The sequence below is a fragment of the Piliocolobus tephrosceles genome, chromosome 19 (assembly GCF_002776525.5).
Source record: "Piliocolobus tephrosceles isolate RC106 chromosome 19, ASM277652v3, whole genome shotgun sequence".
NCBI classification, from domain to species: Eukaryota; Metazoa; Chordata; class Mammalia; order Primates; family Cercopithecidae; genus Piliocolobus; species Piliocolobus tephrosceles.
In genome coordinates this window covers 55,849,181-55,873,586 of record NC_045452.1, presented here as the reverse complement: position 1 = coordinate 55,873,586, position 24,406 = coordinate 55,849,181, and positions in this window count along the sequence as shown.

Genomic DNA, 24,406 nt, shown 5'->3' with positions numbered 1-24,406 from the left:
TAAAGACTAGGAGAGGTAGCTATTTTCAAATACATAAATCTCCATAAAAGATCACAAGGCATACAAAGAAGTAGGGAAACACAGGAGAATCAAAGAGACAAAATAAATCTACAGAAAGCCACCCTCAAGAAACATAGATTTCTTAAGTACTTGACAAAGAATTTAAACAACTTTCTTAAAGATGTTCAATAAGCTAAAGGAGAACACAGATGGATGTCAACAAAATCAGCAAAATGAGGCAGGAACACAAATAGAGTATTAACCAATAGGAACTATAAAACAAAGAGCCAAACAACTTTTAGAGCTGAAAAATACAATGCCTACATTGAAAAATTCACTAGAGTGGTCCATCTGTGGGCTTCACCAGGAAGAAAAAAGAATCAGCAAACTTGAAGACAGGTTATTCAAAATTACTGAGTCAGAAGAGCAAAAAGAAACAAAACAACGATAAAAAGTGAAAAGAAAAGACTGAAATAACCAAAACCAGAAGTAAAAGAGAGGACACTATAATTGAAACCACAGAAATACAAAGCTTTATGAGAAAATACAGACTATGCACAATGTGAGGGTTTGGAGTTCTGAACCCCCACACAGTCGAAATTCTGACTTACACCCTAATTTATTACTAATAACTTGCTGTTGCTTGAAAGACTTACTAATGGACACAAACAGTCAATTAACACATATTTTGTATGTTACAAGTATTATGTGTTATATTCTGACAATAACGTTAGCTAGATAAAAATGTAACTAAGGGAATTATAAGCAAGAAAATACATATCTATTATTCATAAAGTGAAAGTGAATAATTCTAAAGTTCTTTATCTTGTATCACATTCAGTAGGCTGATGAGGAAGAAGAAGAGTGGTTGATCTTGCTGTGTCAAAGGTGACAGAGGTAGAACAACATTTGCATATTATCAGATCTATGTTGTACCAACCCATGTCGTTCAACAGTCAACTGTACTATGAAAAAATGTACACCAATTTTGGGTGTACCATGAAAAACTGGATACCAAAAAATTGAATGAACTAGAAGAAATGAACACATTTCTAGAAACATACAACACACTGAGCCTGAACTGTGAAGAAATAAAACATCTAAACAGGCCTATAACAAGTAAGGAGTTTGAATCAGTAGTTAACAATCTTCCAATAAATGAAAGTCCAAGACCAGAAGCCTTCTTTGTAGATTTTTAACAAATATTTAAACAAGGATTAACATCAATACTCCTCAAACCCTAACAACATTGTGAAGAAAGAATAATTCCATACTCATTTTATGAGGCCAACATAATCCTGATACCAAAATCCAGCTAACACAGTACAAGAACAAAAACTTACAGATCAATATTCTTACTGATTATTAATGCAAATGTACTTAACAAAATACTAGCAAACTGAATTCAATAGCATGGGGTTTATTTCCTGGAATACAAGGACAGTTAAACATACAAAATCAATGAAATATACCACAATAAGAGAATGAAGAGAAATATGAATGCACGATGATCTCAATTGATACAGAATATGAACTTGATTAGACACCCATTCATTACAAAAACACTTAACAAACTAGGCTTAAAAAAACCTAAACATGGTGAAGACCATATATAAAAAACCCACAGCGAACCTCATATGCAATAGTCAAAGATTAAACATCGGACCCAATAGTCAAAGACCAAAAGGTATTTTTTCTGAAATTAGGAGCAAGACAAGGATGTCAACTCTCAACATTGCTGTTCAACATAGTACTGGAAGTCCTAATCAGAGGGAGCTGGCAAAAAGGTAAAAGAAATAAAAGGCATCTAAATTAAAAAGAAAGAAGTGAAATTATCTCTGTTCTCAGATGACATCTTATGTGTCGAAAACCTTGAAAATTCCACAAATAAATGTTTAGAAGTAATAAAAATATTTAGCAAGACTGCAGAATACAAAGTTACCATGCAAAAATTAGTTGCATTTCTATACACTAAAATAAACAATTCCCCCCAAAAATTAAGAAAGTAATTCCATTTACAATGCTATCAAAAAGAATAAAATATGCTATCTCAGCAAAGATATAAAAGTTATAAAAAAGAACATCAGAATGGATAAAATATGTTAGACTCATTCTTGTGAGTTTCTCAAATTTTTTGTTTATTAAAACAAATAATATAACATAATTTTAGTTGTGTCAATGTCCGTAGATGAAATACTTGAGATAATTATAATAACCAGGAGAGAAAAGAGACCTAATTCAAGTAAGTATTCTATAATTTATATGTGTTAAAATTTCAATAACTGTGATAACTTATGCATGTGTATTGTAATAGTTGAAATATCCACTAAAAAACTATTCAGTGACATACTAAAACAACAAAAACAGCAAACTTTAAATATATTGATATCGAATTCTAAAAACAATTGAAGTGACACACAAGAAGGTTTAAAAAAAAAATGAAAAGAGGAACTAGAAGTGGACCAAATAAAAAACAAATAATAAAATGACACACTTAAGCCCTAACATGTTAATAGGTACTTTAAATGTCATCGCTTAAAATACACTAGTTAAAAGACAGAATAGCAGAGTGGAAAAAAACATGTTCCAAGTATATGCTATTTACAAGAAAATAAATACAAACACAATGACATAGAAAGGCTGACGGTAAAAGGACAGAAAATGATATACCATGCCCACATTAGCTTTAAAGAGAATCAAGAATTGCCATATAAGTATCAGATAAATTCGATTTCAGAACAAAAGAGACAAAAGTCATGTTACATCATGGTAAGATGAACAGTTCACCACGGAGATATAACACTCCTAAATGTTTATACAACACAAAACACAAGAACAAAAAAACCACAAAACATATTTTAAATCACTTTAAGCAAAAATGGATGGAAATGAAAGGAGAAATAGACAAATTTGCAATTATAATTGTGGACATCAACACTCCTTTCTCAGCAATTGATAAAACTACTAGACAGAGAGAATAGAGAAGATTGGAACACCACAATCAACAGAATCCGATTGACATGGAGCACTCCATATAACAATACCAAAATTAGCATTTTGTAAGCACCCATAGAAAATGAAGATAAAGTAGATCCTGAGTCATTAAAAAAAAAAAAAAAAAAAAAAAAAAAGAACAACCTTGGCCAGGCCTGGTGGCTCTCGTCTGTAATCCCAGCACTTTGGTAGACAGAGGTGGGTGGACCACGAGGTCAAGAGATCGATCGAGACCATCCAGGCCAATATGGTGAAACACTGTCTCTACCAAAAATACAAAAATTAGCCTGGCGTGGTGGTAGGCGCCTGTAATCCCAGGTACTCGGGAGTTGAGGCAGAAGAATCACTTGAACCCAGGGAGGCGAAGGTTGCAAGTGAGCTGAGATAGTCCCACTACACTCCAGTTTGGCAACAAAGCAAGACTCCATCTCCAAAAAAAAAAAAAAAAAAAAAAAAAAAAAACTAAAAAAACAAACAAACAACCTAAGACCGTTAACAGATTTAAAAGCATTGAAATCAGGCAGACTTTATATTTTCTGATCACAGTTGATTCAAACTAGAAGCCAATAACAGAAAAACAGAAAGGTAATTTTCAACATTGGACATTAACAATATACTTCTCAATAATATAATGGTCAAAGAGAAAATTTATATAAAAATAGTATATAAAACTGAAGGAAAATGAAAATAAAACATCAAATATGTGGGAAGCTCCTAAAGTAATGCTGAGAGGGAAATTTATAGCACTGAATACTTACATTAGAAAAGGGAGAAGATTTCAAATTAATAATCTGATTTCCTATCTCAAGAAAATAGAATAAGCAAATCAAAATCCACTTAAAGCAGGTGAGAGAAAGAAGTAAGAAACATGAAAGCAAAAAATCAATGACATGGAAAACAGAAAGATAGAAAATCAGTTGAAGATAATAAATGTGGCAAAAATCTGTTTAGACTGGTTACCAACAGCTTTTGCAAAAGTATAGTCCTTAAGCCCATCCTGACCAAAAACTCACACATTCTCCTTAAGACTGAGAGCTCACAATTTGTCAGGGCCAGATAAAACAGTGTTGTTCACATTTGGCTTGAGGCATATGGGAAACTGAATCCTTCATAGGCAAAATAATAGCAAAGGCAGAAGGGAGCTTTGGTGAATAAAGGCGAGCAGGGCTCAGAGTGCTTTTATTCCTCACATTACCATGAAAGTTAAATAAACAACAACAAAAGTCTGAACACATTGATCTGCAGAGGTTTACTGCCTACTCCTCAGGCTATCATGAATACAATTTTCTTCACATTATAATTTTATGGGATTATTAAATGGTAAATATGGTGGCTACAGGGAAGGAAATAAGCCAAATTTACTATTTAGCAATAGGATTCTGAAGCTTAGCATGTAGATTTATAATTAATTGCAGAACAGTTAAAATCATTACCCTCTTCACTTGTTTTAGCAGGATTTTCTTTCATGTTTTATTTTAAGGCATTTCTTAATTTAGTACTGTAAGTGAACATCTTGCTTCAGCATTTAGAGTGGAATTATTTTTTGATGTTTATTAGCAACGTAGAGCAAATAAATTTTATTAGATACATGTTCTCGGTGATTAAATAAATAGAAAATGAAAACTATGTAATTTTATACACCTAATGCATTTTTTTCAATTTGTGATTCACTTCAAAAATATAGTATTAAAAGAGAGTGGGCATAATTAACCATGTATGGGATATTAATGTATGCCTTTAATAGGGATAACAGCTTTCCAAGAGTGGGATGATTACTTTTATAACCCCATTAAAATTTAAGAGTTAGTGTTCCTTCATTACTTAGATTGCATTTTATTTTAGAATCCAGAAGTTTCATATATTTTGCTTTAAGGTTTATGCATGTGAAGTGCACATTTGAAAAACGGAGGCATAGTACTAGTGAATTACTTTCCATGTAATCGGATAAAATTGAACATTGTCTTTTGATTTATTTTAACCCTGTAAAAGCGTATTATTTCTCTGCTCATTGCTTGCTTTTTAAAAGAGAGAGGGGAAATAGTTATATGACCAAAGCCGTGTCTATGTACGAACAGGTTTATCAGCAAACTGGATGAACTAAAACTGTGTTTGTCAAAATTTCTGTTACTTACTAATCATTGTTTTGTAGCGTGGCAGGGAATCAAGGAACTGTGCCATTGTTCACAGGTCATAGATATCAAAATTACTGAATTTGTCTTTCTGGATGTGGATTAACCTTTAATTATCAACCAGTTCCATTTTATTTCTAAAGAGTTAATTTAAATATTAATGTTTAAAACTACTTATTACGGCTCATTTAAAAATTAATTAAACTGCATTGTTTCATAAAAATTAATAGGAATTAATGATTCAGGCCAAATGTGGATAAAATGTCACTTGGAAGCATGATATCAAGTACATGATAAATAGATGCTTGTAAAAGATTATTGATCCTAGATTCCAAGAAATATGTAGTTGTATTACTATGTACTACATCTCTAATGATAATCATAAAATAATACAAATTTGAAACATCCACCTACACACATGCTAACATATACCCTAAGCCTACATAGCTGTGAAAGAAATCAAGATAATATTCAGTTTGAAATTAGTTTTATCTAAATAAGTGGAAAGCACTCAAATATTTTAACACTTTAAACTTGTATAAGGTTCTCTTTTAAATATCTTTACATATAGTAGCCTGATAAAAATGAGATCTTAATTGTAGGGGGATGTATTACAAAAATGATTGCAATTCTTCATTTCTCCCTCTCTTGTTGCCACTTGCAAGGCTGCTTGAAGCTCTTCCCACCAGGAATTGAATCTGTTTCACCATTTCTTTAGTATAGGTTGTCCTTTGGATTTGGTTTGGTCAATGGAATGCAGAATTTTTCCAATGTTGTTCATAACTCTGCCCCTATATGCAAAAACACCTCCCCAGACTGCTGGTGGATGAGACAGCATACAGGGAGCTAACAAGTCCAGTCTAAAATACGGTCTGTCACTGTCCCATAGCTAATATCAGCTACATGTGGACGAATTCAGCTGCTCCCACCTTGATTGCTGATTGGCATGTTCAGGAACTTAGAAAAAAAAAGTGTTTTGTTTTAAGCAACTAAATTTGGAGTGGATTATTTCACAGAAATAGCTAACTGATAAAATTCTCTGCAAGAAATTTTAAAAGTTTACATTTTGACACGTTACTTTCAATATTACCTTAAAATAACATAAACATTCTAGAACATCATGTGAAGCACATCAGACTGAATATTTCAAAAAAAAGCTACAATATAAATTGTTCATAAGCTATGCAAATTTTGTCTTAGAAAATGTAAACTTTTTGACTAAAACTACAAACTAGTTTGAATTTATTCTTTACATATATAAGCTTTCTGGGTTCATCCTTTTTATCTCTACTATATCATATTTTATTTCTTAATATTTTTAGGATTTAAAATAATATCATCAATTATGTTCTTATATTTTTAAAATTTATTTTGGAAACCACGATCTAATGACCAAGTTTTTATTGCTATTGTTGTGCTTCTGTTTCTATTTTGTACATACACAATCCACCAGACTCTCTATCATGACACTCTAACCCTCCGCCCTAATTTAGTTCCTCTAAATATAACTTTTCTTTTTTGATAATCATTTTATTTATACCATTAGATTTTCTTATCTCTCACGTGATGATTATTTATTAAAAATAATTAACTACTGATGTGAGACATCAAAATTATAGTAAATTACTTCATTATAAAAAGAGTGATGTAAGTTAAATCAATTCTACATAATAGAGGCATATAATCAACATAATGAGAACCTAGATCCCAATGTGTTTATTAGATTGTAAGATTCCAATCCCTGTAATTGAGGATTCAAATTTTAGAAGTGAGTATAAAATGCTCAAAATATATATATCCGCATCTAAATCTTTACTGGAAGATACATTAATTAGCTTTGTAATAATAACAATTTGTTTTGCTTTTGGGATGCCCATCAGGTTTTAATTGTTACACCCACAAACACAGTTTTTCAAAATTTTCTTTTTAGAATTACTTATTATTCAATGGAACTTTTTTTTACCTACACATAGCTGTCTGGGGACTGCCAAGGGCAATAAGCTGAGAATATGTGTTTTCATTTGTACTGGCTTTACTCTCTAAAATATTGCTGTGAATCACAGGATGAACTCTTCTGTGACATACCAAATTAGCTTTACAGAGAAGACTCACTGGTGGCAGTATAGGAAATAATAGTTCATTTAATAGACTTTTTAAATACCTTCAATATTCACATAGAGATATGTACTACTTACAAACTTTAGCATCCCCAATACAAAATGTCTCCTCAGCAAATACAAAAGATTACACCCAAAATACCAAAATATATGCTTTTCATCATCATGGTTGTTACTTTCTGATTTAGGTTCAGCCTTCTCTAGAGGCTATTAAAGAAAGCATACATTTTTGCTGACATTTTATCACAGCAATAAAATGAGATGGGAATCTATACTCAAAAGACCACTAAAATCAGTCAGCATGTTTACTGCAGAAAACAAGTTGCCAAACACTCTAGGATAATTCAGTAAAATATGACCAGATTTATGGATGAGTGTATTTTTGCACAACACTCTCAAGTTGTAGCATTTTTATAATATATGTCTATAATATCCATGAAAGATACCCTCAGTGAATATATTATACTTCTAATATGCTTACATTAATGTGTGATAAATTATCCCCAGAAAGTCAAGAGAAATTGAATTTATTTTTAAACTTTTACTTATCAAATCACACAAAAACCCACACATATAAATCAATTTACTTGATTACATGCTTCCTATTTATACAATCACGTGTTTTTATTAGTAAGACTCGTTATACCTGTCAATGTTAGTGTAGACTCTCATATGACTGCTTTTATAAGTTCCTAGAAACAATGCTTTTGATCCTATGTAACTAAAACCATCCACAGTAGGGAAAAATATCACTTTGAAACACAGACTCATAAAAAAATAGTATATTGTGGACAGAGCTAAAATACATATGTAGCAGGAGCATTGTACAAGTTTTAGCCAAGTGTGATTCATAAAATAATACCAATCAAAGTGCTGTTACTGCAATTGTAATTTTTACAAGCATTCTGAAGAACAGGAGAAATAAAGTCAACCTGAAAAGGAAAAATAATCTATTTTATCATTAATTGCCATATTTATACAGTGCATTACTTGTAGCAAATGTCAAACACAGAGCTCATGACAATTACTTGTGTCTTCAAAACTCCCTTACTGGCTGTCTACATAGTCAAACTGAATCACGATATTGTTTGTTGAATGCCTACTATGAAAAAACAGTAACCTAGATTAAAAGTAGCTCACTTCCTTGTGATGATGGAAATAGACATGATGAGATTAAAAAAAATTATGGCCGGGTGCAGTGGCTCACACCTGCAATCCCAGCACTTTGGGAGGCCAAGGCAGGTGGATCACCTGAGGTCAGGAGGTCGAGACCAGCCTGGCCAACATGGTGTAACCACGTGTCTACTAAAAATACAAAAAAAAAAAAAAAAAAAAAATAGCCCTGTGTGTGGCATGCACCTGTAATCTCAGCTATCCTAGAGGCTGAGGTAGGAGAATCACTGGAACTTGGGAGACAGAGGCTATAGTGAGCCAAGATCATGCCACTGCACTCCAGCCTGGATGATAGAGCAAGACCCCATCTCAAAAAAAAAAAAAAAAAAAAATGTACACATGTACACAAGCTAAGGTGTTTTTGTTGCTGTTGTTGCTTTTAATTTTTTGGCAAAAAAAAAAAAAAAAAACAACTTAGTTGGAGTAGTGTGAGCACTGAAACAAATTATTTTGTGAATAGTATAGAACATGCTGATAACCAATGCATTGTGTCAAAAACATAGAATTAGGTTCAAATGAAGGGTGGAGATGAAATGATTTTCAATTGTAATAGGAACATGGATGGATGTCTCAAGGGTCTATGTCTTACTTTATACTCAAATCCATACTTGGTTGGATTATACACACCCCCTTAAACTCTGTTGTAGTCTAATATGAATTTATTGATTTTTTTTTCTAATCACACACACATGCAGACACACACACACACACACACACACAGGATCACCAGGGATACTCCTGGAGAAAAACCATGAAGGGAAACAAAGTATGGAAGGGAAAATGCAAATCCTCTACTTTCTTACCTGGAAAGGAGGCAGCCACTTTTTTGGACTGATATGATTAGTCTTTGTGTCCCCACCCAAATCTCATCTTGAATTAATTCCCAATAATCCCCATATGTCAAGGGAGAAACCAGGTGGAGGTAACTGAATCATAAGGGAAGTTTTCCCAGTGCTGTTCTTGTGATAGCAAGTCAGTTCGCAGGAAATCTAATGGTTTTATAGGGGCTCTTCCCCGTTCGCTCAGCACTTCTTCTTCCTACCACCTTGTGCAGAATGTGCCTTGCTTCCCCTTCCTCTTCTACCATGATTATAAATTTCCTGAGGTCTTTCCCAGCCATGTGGAACAGTGAGTCAATTAAACCATTTCCCTTTATAAATTCCAGTCTTGGGCCATTTTTATAACAGTGTGAAACAGACTTATACATGGAACATCCATTCCATCTCTAATTTCTTAACAATAAAATTAAATATATCGTACAAATTTCATTCTTTCAGCAGTTTAGGGTTATCTACTCTGGAGTATGTGAGAAGATAGTTTGAATATTTTTCTGTAATGATTGAAAGGAATATATTTCATTTAATCTTATTTTTAGTTCTTCAGTATTTTAAAATACTTTCCTTAGATTTTCTTTTTGTTTACTAGTTTTTGAGAAGAATCATAGATTAATTATTTTTAGTCTTTCTTCTTTACTAACATACATATTAGGGCTATGACTATCTTCTGAACATGGTTTGAGATACATCCCATAGGTGTTTAATATAAATTATTATTCAGCTCAAACCATTCTTTATTTTAAATTTTCGTTTTTATTATACTTTAATGTAAGTTAAACACATGTGCGTGTGTGATTCCAATGTAATTGTACTGTTGTTAGGGAACTTACGTTAGAATTTTATTTTATTTATTTATTATTATTATTATTATTATTATTATTATTATTGAGATGGATTCTCGCTCTGTCACCCAGGCTGGAGTGCAGTGGCACGATCTCGGTTCACTGCAAGCTCCACCTCCCAGGTTCACGCTATTCTCCTGCCTCAGCCTACTGAGTAGCTGGGACTACAGGCACCTGCCACCACGCCTGGCTAATTTTTGTATTTTTAGTAGGGACGGGGTTCCACTGTGTTAGCCAGGATGGTCTCAATCTCCTGACCTCGTGATCCTAGTGACCTTTGGAGCACTTGGCCTCCCAAAGTGCTGGGATTACAGGTATGAGCCACCATGCCAGGCCTAGAAATTTATTTTTTAAAATCTAAACTCTTTTTGTTGAAGTGCAAATTATATACAGACTTATACAAATATATACTTCACAAATTAGAAGTGCATAAAAATTGCTAGTACTCCAAAAGACCGGTTCCGTGTTGACTTCCAGAAGTATCTCCAACTGAAAGTTAACTATTGACTTCCATCAGCCTGAGTTTTCCTTTTATTGAAATTTAAAGACTGGGAATATACAATGGTACTCTTTTTTATGTCTGACTTCCCATGCTAAAATTTGTATTTATTAGTTTTATCAAAACTGGGGTTCACAGTTTCTTCACTTCATTGCTTTATACTATTTCATTTTATGAATATAGTATATCTATATGCATTTATTTTATTTTCTAGTACTGAATATTACCAACAATACTGCTTTAATATTCTTAAACATATCTATGGTACATCTAAGTATACATTGCTGTTGGGCATATACCCATGGGTGAAATAACTGAACCATAAGGCATCCAAATGATGGACATAAATAGACAAGCAATTTTTCAGTTTTGGTGAACTTTAGACTCCAAACTATATTATAAGTATATTCCGGTTTCTCTGCATGTTTGCCTAAATATAATACATTCATGTAATTATTTTGTACAAGTTTAGCCAATTTTATGTTATAGTATCCAAAGTGGTTTAAATTTGTATTTTCCTGGTGTCCAATAATGTACACTTTTGTATAAGTTCAATTACTGGATAGCATCTTCTACGAAGAATCTATTCAAATATATTGCCCATTTTTTATTGAGTTGTTTAATAATTGTCTTTGTGATATACAGAGATTATTTATATAAGACACAATGAAAATACATTGTTCTACACTAAGGGTTGCTTTTTCATTGATACTGTTATATTTTAATTAACATAAATTCATCATTTTAATACTGTCAAATTCACAAATCTTTATTTTACATTTAGTACTTTGTGCTTTTATCTTAAAACTATTTATGTTGGTATAGTGTATGGGTATATAAACCTTTAAGCTATTCTGTATATTTGTAATTTTATATTTTACATTTAAGTCTCAAATGCATTTGGAATTGATTTTTTGTATGATTTGAAATATGGGTCCACATATTTTCATGTGGATGTCCAATGAACCCAACTTATTAAATCAACACCACTTATTGAAAATAAAATACTAATGCAGGTTAACAGCACTTGTTATAAATCATATAACTATATGAGTCAGTGCTTCTCAAGATATACTATGCTGTTTTATTGATATATTTTTCCACATTTATGTTAATATTACATTAAATATTGATTGCTTTAACATAAGACTTGGTACATGATATAAAAGCTCTATTTTTGTTTTTACTTATTGTGTTGCCATTTCTTGTATTTTTGTCTTTTCGTATAAAACTCAGAAGCAACTTCTCATTTTTTACACAGACATACAAACATACAACCCATGCTTACACATAAACACATATGCGCTTCTCAGATTTTCAGTGGAATTGTTTTTAACTTGTAGATCAACTGACCCAAAGCTGATATATTTAAAATGTTAGATATTCCATTTAGGAATAAGATACGTCTTTCCGTTTACTTAGACTTTCTTTCCTTTTTCCTTTTTTTTTCTTTTTGTAGAGAATGGTACTTAGATTGTCCTCAAATTATCTCAGAATATTTTATTTTGTTATATATGTCTTCCAAGTTTTTCATTAGCGTTATTCCTAATATTTTTGGTGGGGTTTTTGTTGTTGTTGTTGTTGTTGTTGTTGTTTTTGTGCTTTGGTTAGCAGTTTCACTGAGGTTTAAAATTTTATTGCCTCCAATACATGGAGGCTTATCATCTTTTATAATGAATTTGTATCTAGAGAATTTGCTAAATTAACTTATTAATCTTCTCATTTTATCTTTTGATGCTTTTGAATTTTTTCACTGTATACATTATGTGTCAATTGCAGCAATCTATTTTTTCATTTCCAAATCTTATTACTTTTTTGTTTGTTTACTGAACTGGCTAGAAACATTGACAGAAGTTGAAGAGAAGTAATGTTTTGATTCTGAACTTGTTTTGCTTCCAATCTTAGCAGAAAATGCCATTCTGAACATTTTGGATATGTTGGTTTAATGTTTTTAAATCAAGTTAAGAACATTATTAATTCTTCCATTGAGATTATCATATTTTTTTCTTTATTACATTGATAGGCATTTATTGCTTTTGAAAGTTAAACTATTTTTAAATCCTAGCATAAACTCAGTTCATCTTCGATATATTTTTCTATGTAAGTAAATTTAATTGCCTTTTGTTTGGCTTGGCATATGTTTTTATATATATTATGGGAGATGTCAGCCTATAATATTCTCTTATAGAATGTCTTTGTCATAATTTAGAAAAGAATATTCTAAGGCAATAGAACAATTTGAGATGCGATTTCATGACAGATTCTCTAGCACTGGAACCATGTATTTCAGGGAATCAAGAACTCTCTAAGAATAAGGGCTGAAGAACAAATGGAGACAAGCATGTCATCACAACTGAAGGCTATCTCCAAGCTGTTATTACAAGGAAGCTCTGGAGTGCATACTGTACCACAGAGGAAATAATTCTAGCAATTTCATGGAGAGGAGGGCAGCTGCAAATTTCATTAGCCAAGAATCACTGAAGTTGGTGAATGTCTATGCCAGTTGTTAAAAGAAACTGTGATGAGTTATTCCACCCAACACAGTGCCCGATTAAACCACAAAGATTCAATTGTTTCTCCCATTTTTTATACTACATCTAAGGCTCAGCCTCACCAAGATTCCATTTGATTATTACAATTTTCAGAACAATTACAAGGGAAGGCTTAATGAGACAAACTCTAATTCCTGTTGCTTCACTTGGTCCTGAATTCACAACTGATCATCAAAATTTCCACTTTCCCTTCTCCATTCTTTGGTTTCCCCCCTTTCAGCTAACATTTATGCTAATCAAAAGTGGCTTGTCATATTGGTTGACTCAGGACTTCGTAGTTGAAATCCTACTTGTCGTACTCTCATCAGACTTTATTTGTTGTACTTGCTCATTTGCAGATAGGAATGGGCATGGGAATACCAGAAGTTGTCCTGAAGTGTTGCAATATATTTCTCTTTCTATTATGTAACAAATGACCTAACTACCTGTAGTGATTAGGGGCAGTTATCTTTGCCAATATGCTAACTCCTCAGTTCCTGCTTGTCTAGTGGCATGAGTCACCCAAAGTCATCAGGTAGCAGATATACCTTTAAGTGTTTTCAGATATAATTTCTGATCTTGCTATTCATTGTTTTGGACATGGATGTATTTAAATATGATACAGCAATCCCCTTTTATTCATGGTTGCACTTCAGCCATTTCAATTACCTACAGGCAACTATGGGCTGAGAAGATTAAATGAAAAATTTCAGAAATGAACAATTCATACATTTTAAATTGTGTGTCATTTTGAGTAGCTTGATGAAATCTTGCACCCTGTTGTGCCATCTCATTTCGGACATGAACTGTCCTTTTGTCCAGAGTATCCATACTACCTGCCTATAGTCATTAGGAGCTGTTATCATTATCCAATTGATTTTCCTGGTATCACATCACTTATGTTTAAGTAGCTCTTATGTTACTTAGTAATGACTCCAAAACACAAGAGTTGTGATGCTGGCAATTTGGACATGACAAAAAGAAGCCATTAAGTGAATTCTTTTAGTGAACAGGCGAAAGTTCTCAAGTTAATAAGGATAAAAAAGCTAGTATGCATATGGTTTGGAACTATACTGTGGATCTTGGATCATATCCACATATCCTTTATGGATAAGGGAAGAACACTATAATCAGGTTTGTTTTAAATTCCATGTCTGATGGATCACCTGTAGAGCTGTTTATATTGTAGGAGTTTATCTTGGTTTTAATCTTTTGATTTTTTTCATGTTAATACTGAAAATTTTAAAAATCGCATACTGTACTTTGCATATGAAAATTTTACTAAGTATTTTTATTTTTATTTTCCTTCAGGAAGAATTAGCTTGTTCCCTGACAGAAGTTAGAGTGAGGGCAAAGTACTTGTCTCTATAAACAACTCAGATGTTTTGAGCCAGTGTTACAGGGCTTACGTTTTTCTAGTGTTGCATTTTATTACAGAGCATAGTCTAAATAAGTCTAAACTGAAGGCATTTTTTGCTGTCATTTCTCCACATCCGTCCAGCAGTCTAATTTTACCTCTGCTGCAAAGTAAGATTATTGAAAGCGGGCCAGGCGCGGTGGCTCAAGCCTGTAATTCCAGCACTTTGGGAGGCTGAGACGGGCGGATCACGAGGTCAGGAGATCGAGACTATCCTGGCTAACACGGTGAAACCCCGTCTCTACTAAAAAATACAAAAAACTAGCCAGGCGAGGTGGTGGGTGCCTGTAGTCCCAGCTACTGGGGAGGCTGAGGCAGGAGAATGGCGGGAACCCGGGAGGCGGAGCTTGCAGTGAGCTGAGATCCGGCCACTGCACTCCAGCCTGGGCGACAGAGCGAGACTCTGTCTCAAAAAAAAAAAAAAAAAAAAAAAAAAAAAAGATTATTGAAAGCTTTTAGCATTTTAGTCACTTAGCAATTGCTTTCTGATTGACTTCTTGGATCCTCATCCCCATGTTTGTTAGAATTTACCTAAGTGCCTAGAGCAGTAAAGCACTCGAAATTCTGAGAACACTTCCCTGGGTCATTCTTCTCCTCCAGGATTCCTGGCCTTCACATTCTGGGTGTGCTGTTACTTCTGAAAACAAATACTTACCTCCCCCCATAATAATATCTCAAACTCAAAGTTTCTGCTTTCTGCTAAACCTTTATGCCTTATCCTGAGATTTAGGGAAAACAATCCCCAACATAGAAGAGTAGTATAATCTGGCCCCCTGCAATTTCTTTATGTTCTCTCTATCATCTTGTCGCCTCAAGTTCTATTTACTTTGTGCTCTTTGATACTGAGTACCAGATGCTTTTGGCACTTCTTCCGTTTTATGAACGTGTTTTTCTTATTCATGTTCCTCAGTGGTAACCAGTTGGGCACCACCACTTTATAAGATTTCAATGCAATGAAATCCTTTGGAACTTAATGGGCCAAAATGGGACTTTTTGGGTGAGTATTTGAATACACCAGGCTATATTCTATAATTACTATAAGCTGGTTTTCACATTATTAAATCCTGGATTCTTCCCACATATTAGTCTAGTAGAACTAGACTTTATCTCATTAATTATCATTTTAACATTACAAATCACTTTAGAGTATATAAATATATAATTGGAAGTTTCATTTAAACAGCAAACTCGAGGCTGCTATAGTATTAATTGTTTTAAGAAACAGAAAGTCATCAAAAAGTAAACCTTTTGCTTTACATTGCTATTATGGGTGGAATTACGTGCTCCTCAAAAGTTGTTTAAGTACGCCAAAGGATTATAAATCATTCTACTATAATGAAACATTCACACATATGTTTATTGCAGCACTATTTACAATAGTAAAAACTTGGAACGAACCCAAATGCCCATCAATAATAGACTGGATAAAGAAAATGTGGCACATATACACCATGGAATACTGTGCAGTTATTAAAAAAAGAATGAGTTCATGTCCTTTGCAAGAACATGGATGAAGCTGGAAACCATGATTCTCAGCAAACTAACACAAGAACAGAAAACCAAACGCCATATGTTCTCACTCATAAATGGGAGTTGTATAATGAGAATACATGGACACAGGAAGGGGAACATTACACACTGGGCCTTGTCACGGAGTGGGGGTAAAGGAAAGGGATAGCATTAAGACAAATACCTAATGCATGTGGGGCTTAAAACCTAGATGATTGTTGATGGGTGCAGCCAACCACCATGGCACGTGTATACCTATGCACATTCTACACATGTATCCTAGAACTGATAAGAACAGATACTACACTTGATCTTAAGGCTGAGAAGTGATAAAGGATATATATACACACACACACATACACACACACACACATATATATATACTCAAAAGTATGTATATATATCCCTCAATGGAGGGGTCAATATTTTCCAGACATATATATATATATATGTAGTTGTTTAAGTCCTAACCCTAAGTACCTGTGAATGTGACCTTATTGGGAATAGGATCTTTGCGATGAGCAAGTTAAATGAGGTCATTAGAGTAGGCCCTACTTTAGTATGAATGATGTCCTTTTATAAAAAGAAAATTTAGACACAGAGACAAACACAAATAGAAGAAAAATGATATAAAACACAGAAAGAAAACCATCTAGAAGCCAAGGAATGCCTCAAGGCACACAAAACTTGGAGGGAGGCATGGAACAGAATTTCCCTGGCAACCCACAGAAGGAGCCAATTCTGGCAATGCCTTGATTTTGAAATTCTAGCCTCCAGAACTGTGACTCAATTTGTGTATCATCCACCCAATTTATGATATTTTGTTACTACAGGCCCCCAAAATTAATATAGTATATAACCACCTGGAAGCTGTAATCTCTATACCTAAACCCCAGACAGACTATTACAAATCTCTGGATTCGTGAAAAGCAAATCATTAATTGGTCTACGTATTAGCTTATAAGTACAAGCTTTTTAATAGCTTATGATAAAATACTGGATTTTTAAGTTTATGTCTTTAAAAAATGGAAACAAATATAGGAAGTACTAATAGAGTTAAGAATTTTTAAATGTTAAGGGGCTTTGAAGCAGTTTGTAGAAATAGAAATAACATCTCATTAGAAGTATATAAATATAAATATATTAATTATAGCTAAAAGTAAGATTAGTAGACTAGCCTTCTCTATCTACCAAAAAATAAAAGTTCTTTTTTGGGTTAATTTTTTTAGTTTCTTAGCATATTAAAATATATTTATATATTAACCATCCTGTATAATCTCATGTACAGATATATTTAAGGAGACTTTTCTAGCCCAGACTTAATATAATATAATTTATTTTATTCTAATACTATTTTAGCTTTATTTTTTATATACAAATATTTGGTCTATCTGTGCATTTTATTGTAACCTGAAGAACTGTATAGTTTTCTGAAAATGTTTACAAATGCTCTAACTACTATCTCAGAGTACTCTTTACATTTGAGATTTCTCAGTGGAGAGGTCAATATTTTCCTGCTACAGGTGAGAAAAAAAGAATGAGTATCATCAAATAAATTTCCATGTTCATGTAGATTTTATGGCAGATATTAGATTCAAATGCAGTACTAGATGGCTCCAAACTACACAATAATATCAAGTTTGGTAGAGTAGAAAAAATTAGTGTTAAAATATCTCCTTAGCATTCCAAGAAAGTCAGGCTGACCATACGATTTTGCAAGTCATCAGACTATCAGTTACTTTGGTATTAAATTATGTTTCCAGTTATGCATATGTAACTCCTAAGATCCTTGACATTAGGAGCTAAATTATAACTGCTATAAATAAATAATGCGAAACAAATGCTTTTCATTTTCCAATTAAATTTGAATATATAATAAGAATTTCAAGTACCAGAGATTTGAATAACTGATTAAATATATCTCCCTATTAGAAGAAACCACTATACCCATTCATTATATTCCCCTTTGCTTTGAACATGTCTAGAGGGTCAAGACGATTTAACCAGAGGATAAAACAATTAATAAACATTTTGAGCAAAATAAAAAAACCAACAATCCCCCCCCACAGCAATGTGATAATGCTCCAGATATGAGGATTTAAGAAGAATTTAGGGCATGCAAGAATGGCAGGTCTGGCAGTCAGATGCAGGGGTCATTTAGTGCTAATCTGAAAGAATTTCAGAGGCCATAGAATTTAAATCTACGCACAGTGCTGACCATTATGAGGGACACATAATATTTTGTCATTGTAGACTAAAAGGATAAGTCATAATTTGCTTAGCTGATGTGATGCCACATTACTGGATCATTACAAGGTCTTTAATTTTCAGCTATTAAAAAGCACTTGATCTTCTGCAATCTTGTTAAATTTGTTGGAAGTTGAAACACTGAATAATATTCTACTTTCTTTCTCATTAATTGTGTCCCCAGTTTGAATATATAGTTTATAAGGCTCTCAAAATTACAAACAGTGTTTCATATGTGTCTCTGCAATTACTTGATAGTTTCCAAGATGTATATATACACACATATACACACAGAGACACTTTTTTTTTTTTTTTTTTTTTTGAGATGGAGTCTAGCTCCATTACCCAGGCTAGAGTGTGGTGGCGCAATCTCAGCTCACTGCAACCTCTGCCTCCGGGGTTCAAATGACTCTCCTGCCTCAGCCTCCTGAGTAGCTGGGACTATAGGCACGTGCCACCATGCCTGGCTAATTTTTGTATTTTCATTAGAGATGGGGTTTCACCATCTTAGTCAGGCTGATCTCAAACTTCTGACCTGGTGATCTGCCTGCCTTGGCCTCCCAAAGTGCTAGGATGACAGGCATGAGCCACACACCTGACCAAATAAAGTTACATTTCTGTAAGAAAATTGTTTTACTTTACAACTTTCATCAAAATATTACAATTGGATTTTCAAAATGTGTTTGGGCCATGAAGCATTTATTTTTACTTTTGTGACTTGATGGTTTATCACATCTTTCCACTCATATCAAGTTACTTTTTCTATATTTTTGTTAGAATTCTTACCATAGAATGCACATTAATTGGCACTTTGTCACATACATAAAATATTCTTTTGATTTTTTTAGTTTCTCAGACTATTAAAATATATTTATACATTAAGCATCCTTCTATAATCTCATGTATGGATGTTACATTTTCGCAGGTTTAGTTAACCCAGACTTGTTGTAATGTAATTTGTTTTATCCTAATACTATTATAGCTTTGTTACTTATATGCAAATATTTGATCCTTTTATGCATTTTATTGTAACATGTGATGAATTCTATAGTTCTCGGAAAATTTTTACATATGCAATAGCTACTGTATCAGAGCACTTATCTATAATGCCCTTAACTCCTAGTAACTGATATCTCATTATTTTCATTATCACGAAGTATTCAGGAGTAGGTCTCTTGATAAAAACAAATTTCTGGTCATCTGTCTGCCCAATAGACAATATAATTTTTTTCCTTAACCACGTTTTGTTGTTTCTAAATTTTAACTGGACAATGTACTAGTGTAATGGAATAATAACTAAATAATCAAGAAAGCAGTGTATTAGTTTGTTTTCAGGCTGCTGATAAAGACATACCTAAGAGTGGGTAACCTACAAAGAAAAAGAGGTTACATGGTCTCACAGTTTTACGTGGTTGGGGAAGCCTCACAATCATGGCAGAAGAGAAAAGGCACATCTTACATGGTAGCAGACAAGAGAGAATGAGAGCCAAGCAAAAGGGGAAACCCCTTATAAAACCATCAGGCCTCATGAGACTTAGTCACTACCACAAGAACAGTATGGGGGAAACCGACTGTATGATTTAATTATCTCCCACCTGGTTCCTCCCACAGCATATGGGAATTCTAGGAGCTACAATTCAAGATGAGATTTGGATTGGGACATAGCCAAACCATATCAAGCAGTATTAACAGAATGAGAGATAAAAGAGATACACACGCCGTGAAAAAAGCACCCTGCAGCACGTAAACTTATACATGTATGTGTTTTTGTGTTTATCATCCCTTCTAAAATGTATACTCTTTGAGTGTCAAAATGTTGTCTTTTTCAATGTTGTAGTTTGAGCATATAGGATATTGCTTGGTACATAATATGAACCTAATAAACATTTATTGAATAAAATAAATTTAAAATATTTAAATAAATGTGTGAATATTACAAATAATAGACAGTGAAGGAAAGAGAGATTACAAGGAAGAAGCTGTGTAATTCTAATAATAACATAAATATCAGTAACTGAATACCTTTTAACACAACGACCTATAGTTTGCATTTTACCTACTGAGTTCCTTCAAAGTGCAATGCATGTGCTTTACATTTTAAATAATATATACATATAATTCATATTTTTATATATTTATCACAACATTATTTAATATTTTTTGTCATCCTTAATGCACAGTTGCTAAAACTACCACTTGAAAAAAAAAAGCTTGTTAAGATTAAATGATTAGTAAATAGTAGAACCATAAAATTAAGTTTATATTTTCAAAACCTCTATAACTAATTTTCCCTGACTATCCCAATATGCAATTTAAATTGTTGGGTAAAACCCAACTTATCCCACTAGTCTACTTCCTATGAGAAAAACAAAACAAAACAATTATTTAGCCATTGATGACACCTAAATCAGCAGCAAACTAGTGATAGTGACATGTGATAAATAATTATTTGTGAGTGGATTATGAAGTCGAATTAGCTTTGTTTCCATTTCTTTTCTCCCATGCTGTGGATCAATTCAGGTATTCTACTACTTTTTCATTTTTTGCCACAAACAGTTGTCCCAAACTGAATGGATTACAAAAACAAAAGATTATTATCCTGTAATTTGGTTGGTTAGAAATATGATCCAGGTCTCACTGAGCTAAAATTAAGGCTTGAGTAGGGCTGCCTTATTATCTAGCAGCTATGGAGAATAATCTCTTTCTTTGTCTTTTTCACTTTCTAGAGACAACTTGTATTCCTTGGTTCATTACTCCATTCCTTTATCTTTAAAGCCATTAATGACAAGGTGATTCCATTTCATTCCGTCATCTTTCTGGTTCTCTGCAACTAGGAAAGCTATTCATGTAACCCATAGCTTGACATGACTTTTTTTCCTTGCCCAGTCATAAAAGTTAATGTCTGCAAGGACATAATTGACAATATGGAGAAAAGGAGCACAACAAGTCTTTATTCACGAAAGTTAGACAGTTAAATCCATTGCTTAGATTTGGAGAAATTTTTAAGTTGGCATTTATACCTGATAATAAAACATTTTAGTGTGGGGAAAATATGGCTTTTTCTTGGTTAGAGCCTACCATAAAATAAGAATAATCATGATCAGATGGACCTAAAAAGAAGTTATTGATTGGTGGTGCTCACTGCTAGAAATAATAAGCAATATCTGTCCAAGGCTACCAAGTAGGAAAACAAGGAGACATTCAACAGGGCTGCAAAAGCCACTCAAAGAATTCTTTTGTTCATAGCAGCAGATGGGAAAGCACACATGCCTGAGTTCATGTTTCTTTGGGGCTCTTAGAATACTTGGTGGCAGTTAGAGAGATACTTTTATATGTACTGGAATGCCCTTTTGGGCAAATGAAGACAATTAGAATAATTTAAGTTACAGTCGAACACGGAGTATGAAATGCAATCTATTACACTGAGGGTGAATAGGTTAGATGCTTCCAAATGTGAGGGGTTTTTTTCTTGTTTTTTTTTTTTTTTTCACAGTGATCAGAGTCAGGTTTAGCACAGATATTCTGTACATTAAATATGCTTGGAAAATCCTGCTGTAGTGACCAGGGTTATTGTTGAGTAAATGAATGTGGGAGATTTATTTGTCACCTTTAAGTCATGAAACTCAAATGATATTGACATAGAAGTAGAGGATGAAGAGTAGACAGATTATCTGAGCCATACAAATGACAAAACACAGTGTCCCTTAGGTCATTATGCAAGAGTAATGATATGGTTTGACTGTGTTCCCAACCAAATCTCATCTCGAATTGTAGCTCCCATAATTTCCATCTGCTGTGGGAGGGACCTGGTGGGAGACAATTGAATTATGGGGGAGGTTTCCCCCATACTGTTCTTGTGGCAGTGAATAAGTCTCATGACACCTGATGGTTTTATAGTGGGGTTCCCCTTTTGCTTGGCTCTCATTCTCTCTTACCTGCTGCCATGTTAAGTCGTGCCTTTCACCTTCTGCCATGATTGTGAGGCCTCCCGAGCTATGTGGAACTGTGAGTCTATTAAACCTCTTTTTCTTTATAAATGACCCAGTCTCAGGTATGTCTTTATCAGCAGCATGAAAATGGACTAATACAGTAAAATTTGTACAGTTAGAGTGGGGTGCTGCTGTAAAGATATCTGAAAATGTGGAAGTGACTTTGGAATTGTGTAACAGGCAGAGGTTCAAACAATTTGGACAGCTCAGAAGAAAAACAGGAAAATGTGAAACACTTTGGAACTTCTTAGTCTTGTTGAATGGCTTTGACCAAAATGCTGATAATGATATGGACAATAAAATCCAGGGTGAGGTGGTCTCAGATGGATATAAGAAATTTATTGGAAACTGGAGTAAAGGTGACTCTTGCTATGTTTTAGCAAAGAGACTGGCAGCGTTTTGCCCCTGCCCTAGAGATTTGTGGAACTTTGAACTTGAGGGAGATGATTTAGGGTATCTGGCAGAGGCAATTTCTAAGCAGCAAAGCACTCAAGAGGTGACTTGGGTTTTATTAAGAGCATTCTGTTTTAAAGGGGAAATAAAGCATAAACGTTCAGAAATTTGCAGTCTGACAATGTGATATAAAAGAAAAATCCATTTTCTGAGGACAAACTCATGCTGGCTGCAGAAATCTGTGTAAGTAACAGGGAGCCAAATGTTAATCACCAAGACAATGGTGAAAACGTCTCCAGGGCACGACAGAGATCTTTGCTGCAGCCCCTCCTATCACAGGCCCAGAGGCCTGGGAGAAAAAAAGTGGTTTCCTTGGCCAGGCCCAGGGTCCCCCTGCTGTGTGCAGCCTCAGGATATGGGACCCTGCATCCCATCTGCTTTAGCTCCAGCCATTTCTAAAATGGGCCAAGGTACAGCTCAGGCTGTTGCTTCAGAGGGTGCAAGCCCCAAACCTTGCCAGCTTCCTTGTGGTATTGAGCCTGCAGGTGCACAGAAGTCAAAAATTGAGGATTGGGAACCACCACCTAAATTTCTGAGGATATTTGAAAAAGCCTGGATGTCCAGGCAGATGTTTGCTGAGGGGTGTTGTCCTCTTGGAGAACCTCTGCTAGAGCAGTGCAGAAGGGAAATGTGGGTTTCAAGGCCCCACACAGAGTCCCCACTGGGGCATTGCCTAGTGGAGACATGAGAAGAGAGCCCTCATCATCCAGACCCCAGAATGGTAGGTAGATCCCCAGCTTGCACCGTGCACCTGGAAAAGCCATAGACACTCAACACCACCCTGTGAAAGCAGCCGGGAGGGAGGCTGTACACTATAATGTCACAGGGCTGGAGCTGCTCTAGATCCTGGGAACCCATCTCTAGTATCAATGTGACCTGGATGTGAGACATGGTGTCAAAGAAGATTATTTTGGAACTTTAAAATTTGACTGCCCTGCTGGAGTTTGGACTTGCATGGGACCTGTATCCCCTTCATTTTGGCCAATTTCTCTAATTTGGAATGACTATATTTACCCAATGGCTGTACCCCAATTGTACCTAGGAAGTAACTAACTTGCTTTTGATTTTACAAGCTCATAGGCCAAAGGGACTTGCCTTATCTCAGATGAGACTTTTGACTACAGACTTTTGAGTTAATGCTGAAATTAGTTAAGACTTTGGGGGAAGGTTGGGAAGGCATGATTGGTTTTGAAATGTGAGAACATGAGATTTGGGAGGGGCCGGGGGTAGAATGATATGGTTTGGCTGTGTCCCCACCCATATCCCATCTTAAATTATGTTGAATTGTAGCTCCCATAATTTCCACATGCTATAGGAAGGACCCAGTGGGAGATAATTGAGTCATGGTGGTAATTTCTCCCTTACTGTTCTCAGGGTAGTGAATAAATCTCATGAGATCTGATGGTTCTATAAGGAATTTCCCCTTTTGCTTGGCTCTCATTTTCTCTTGTCTGCCACCATGTAAGATGTGCCTTTCACCTTCTAGCATGATTGTGAGCCTCCCCAGCTAGTGGAACTGTGAGTCCAATGAACCTCTTTTTCTTTATAAATTATCCAGTCACATGTATGTCTTTATCAGCAATGTGAATTTGCAAAAGTAACCTCACAGATTTGATCTTATTAGAGGTCCATGGGTTTTATAATTAAAGACTTAGAGAAAATATTTGCAA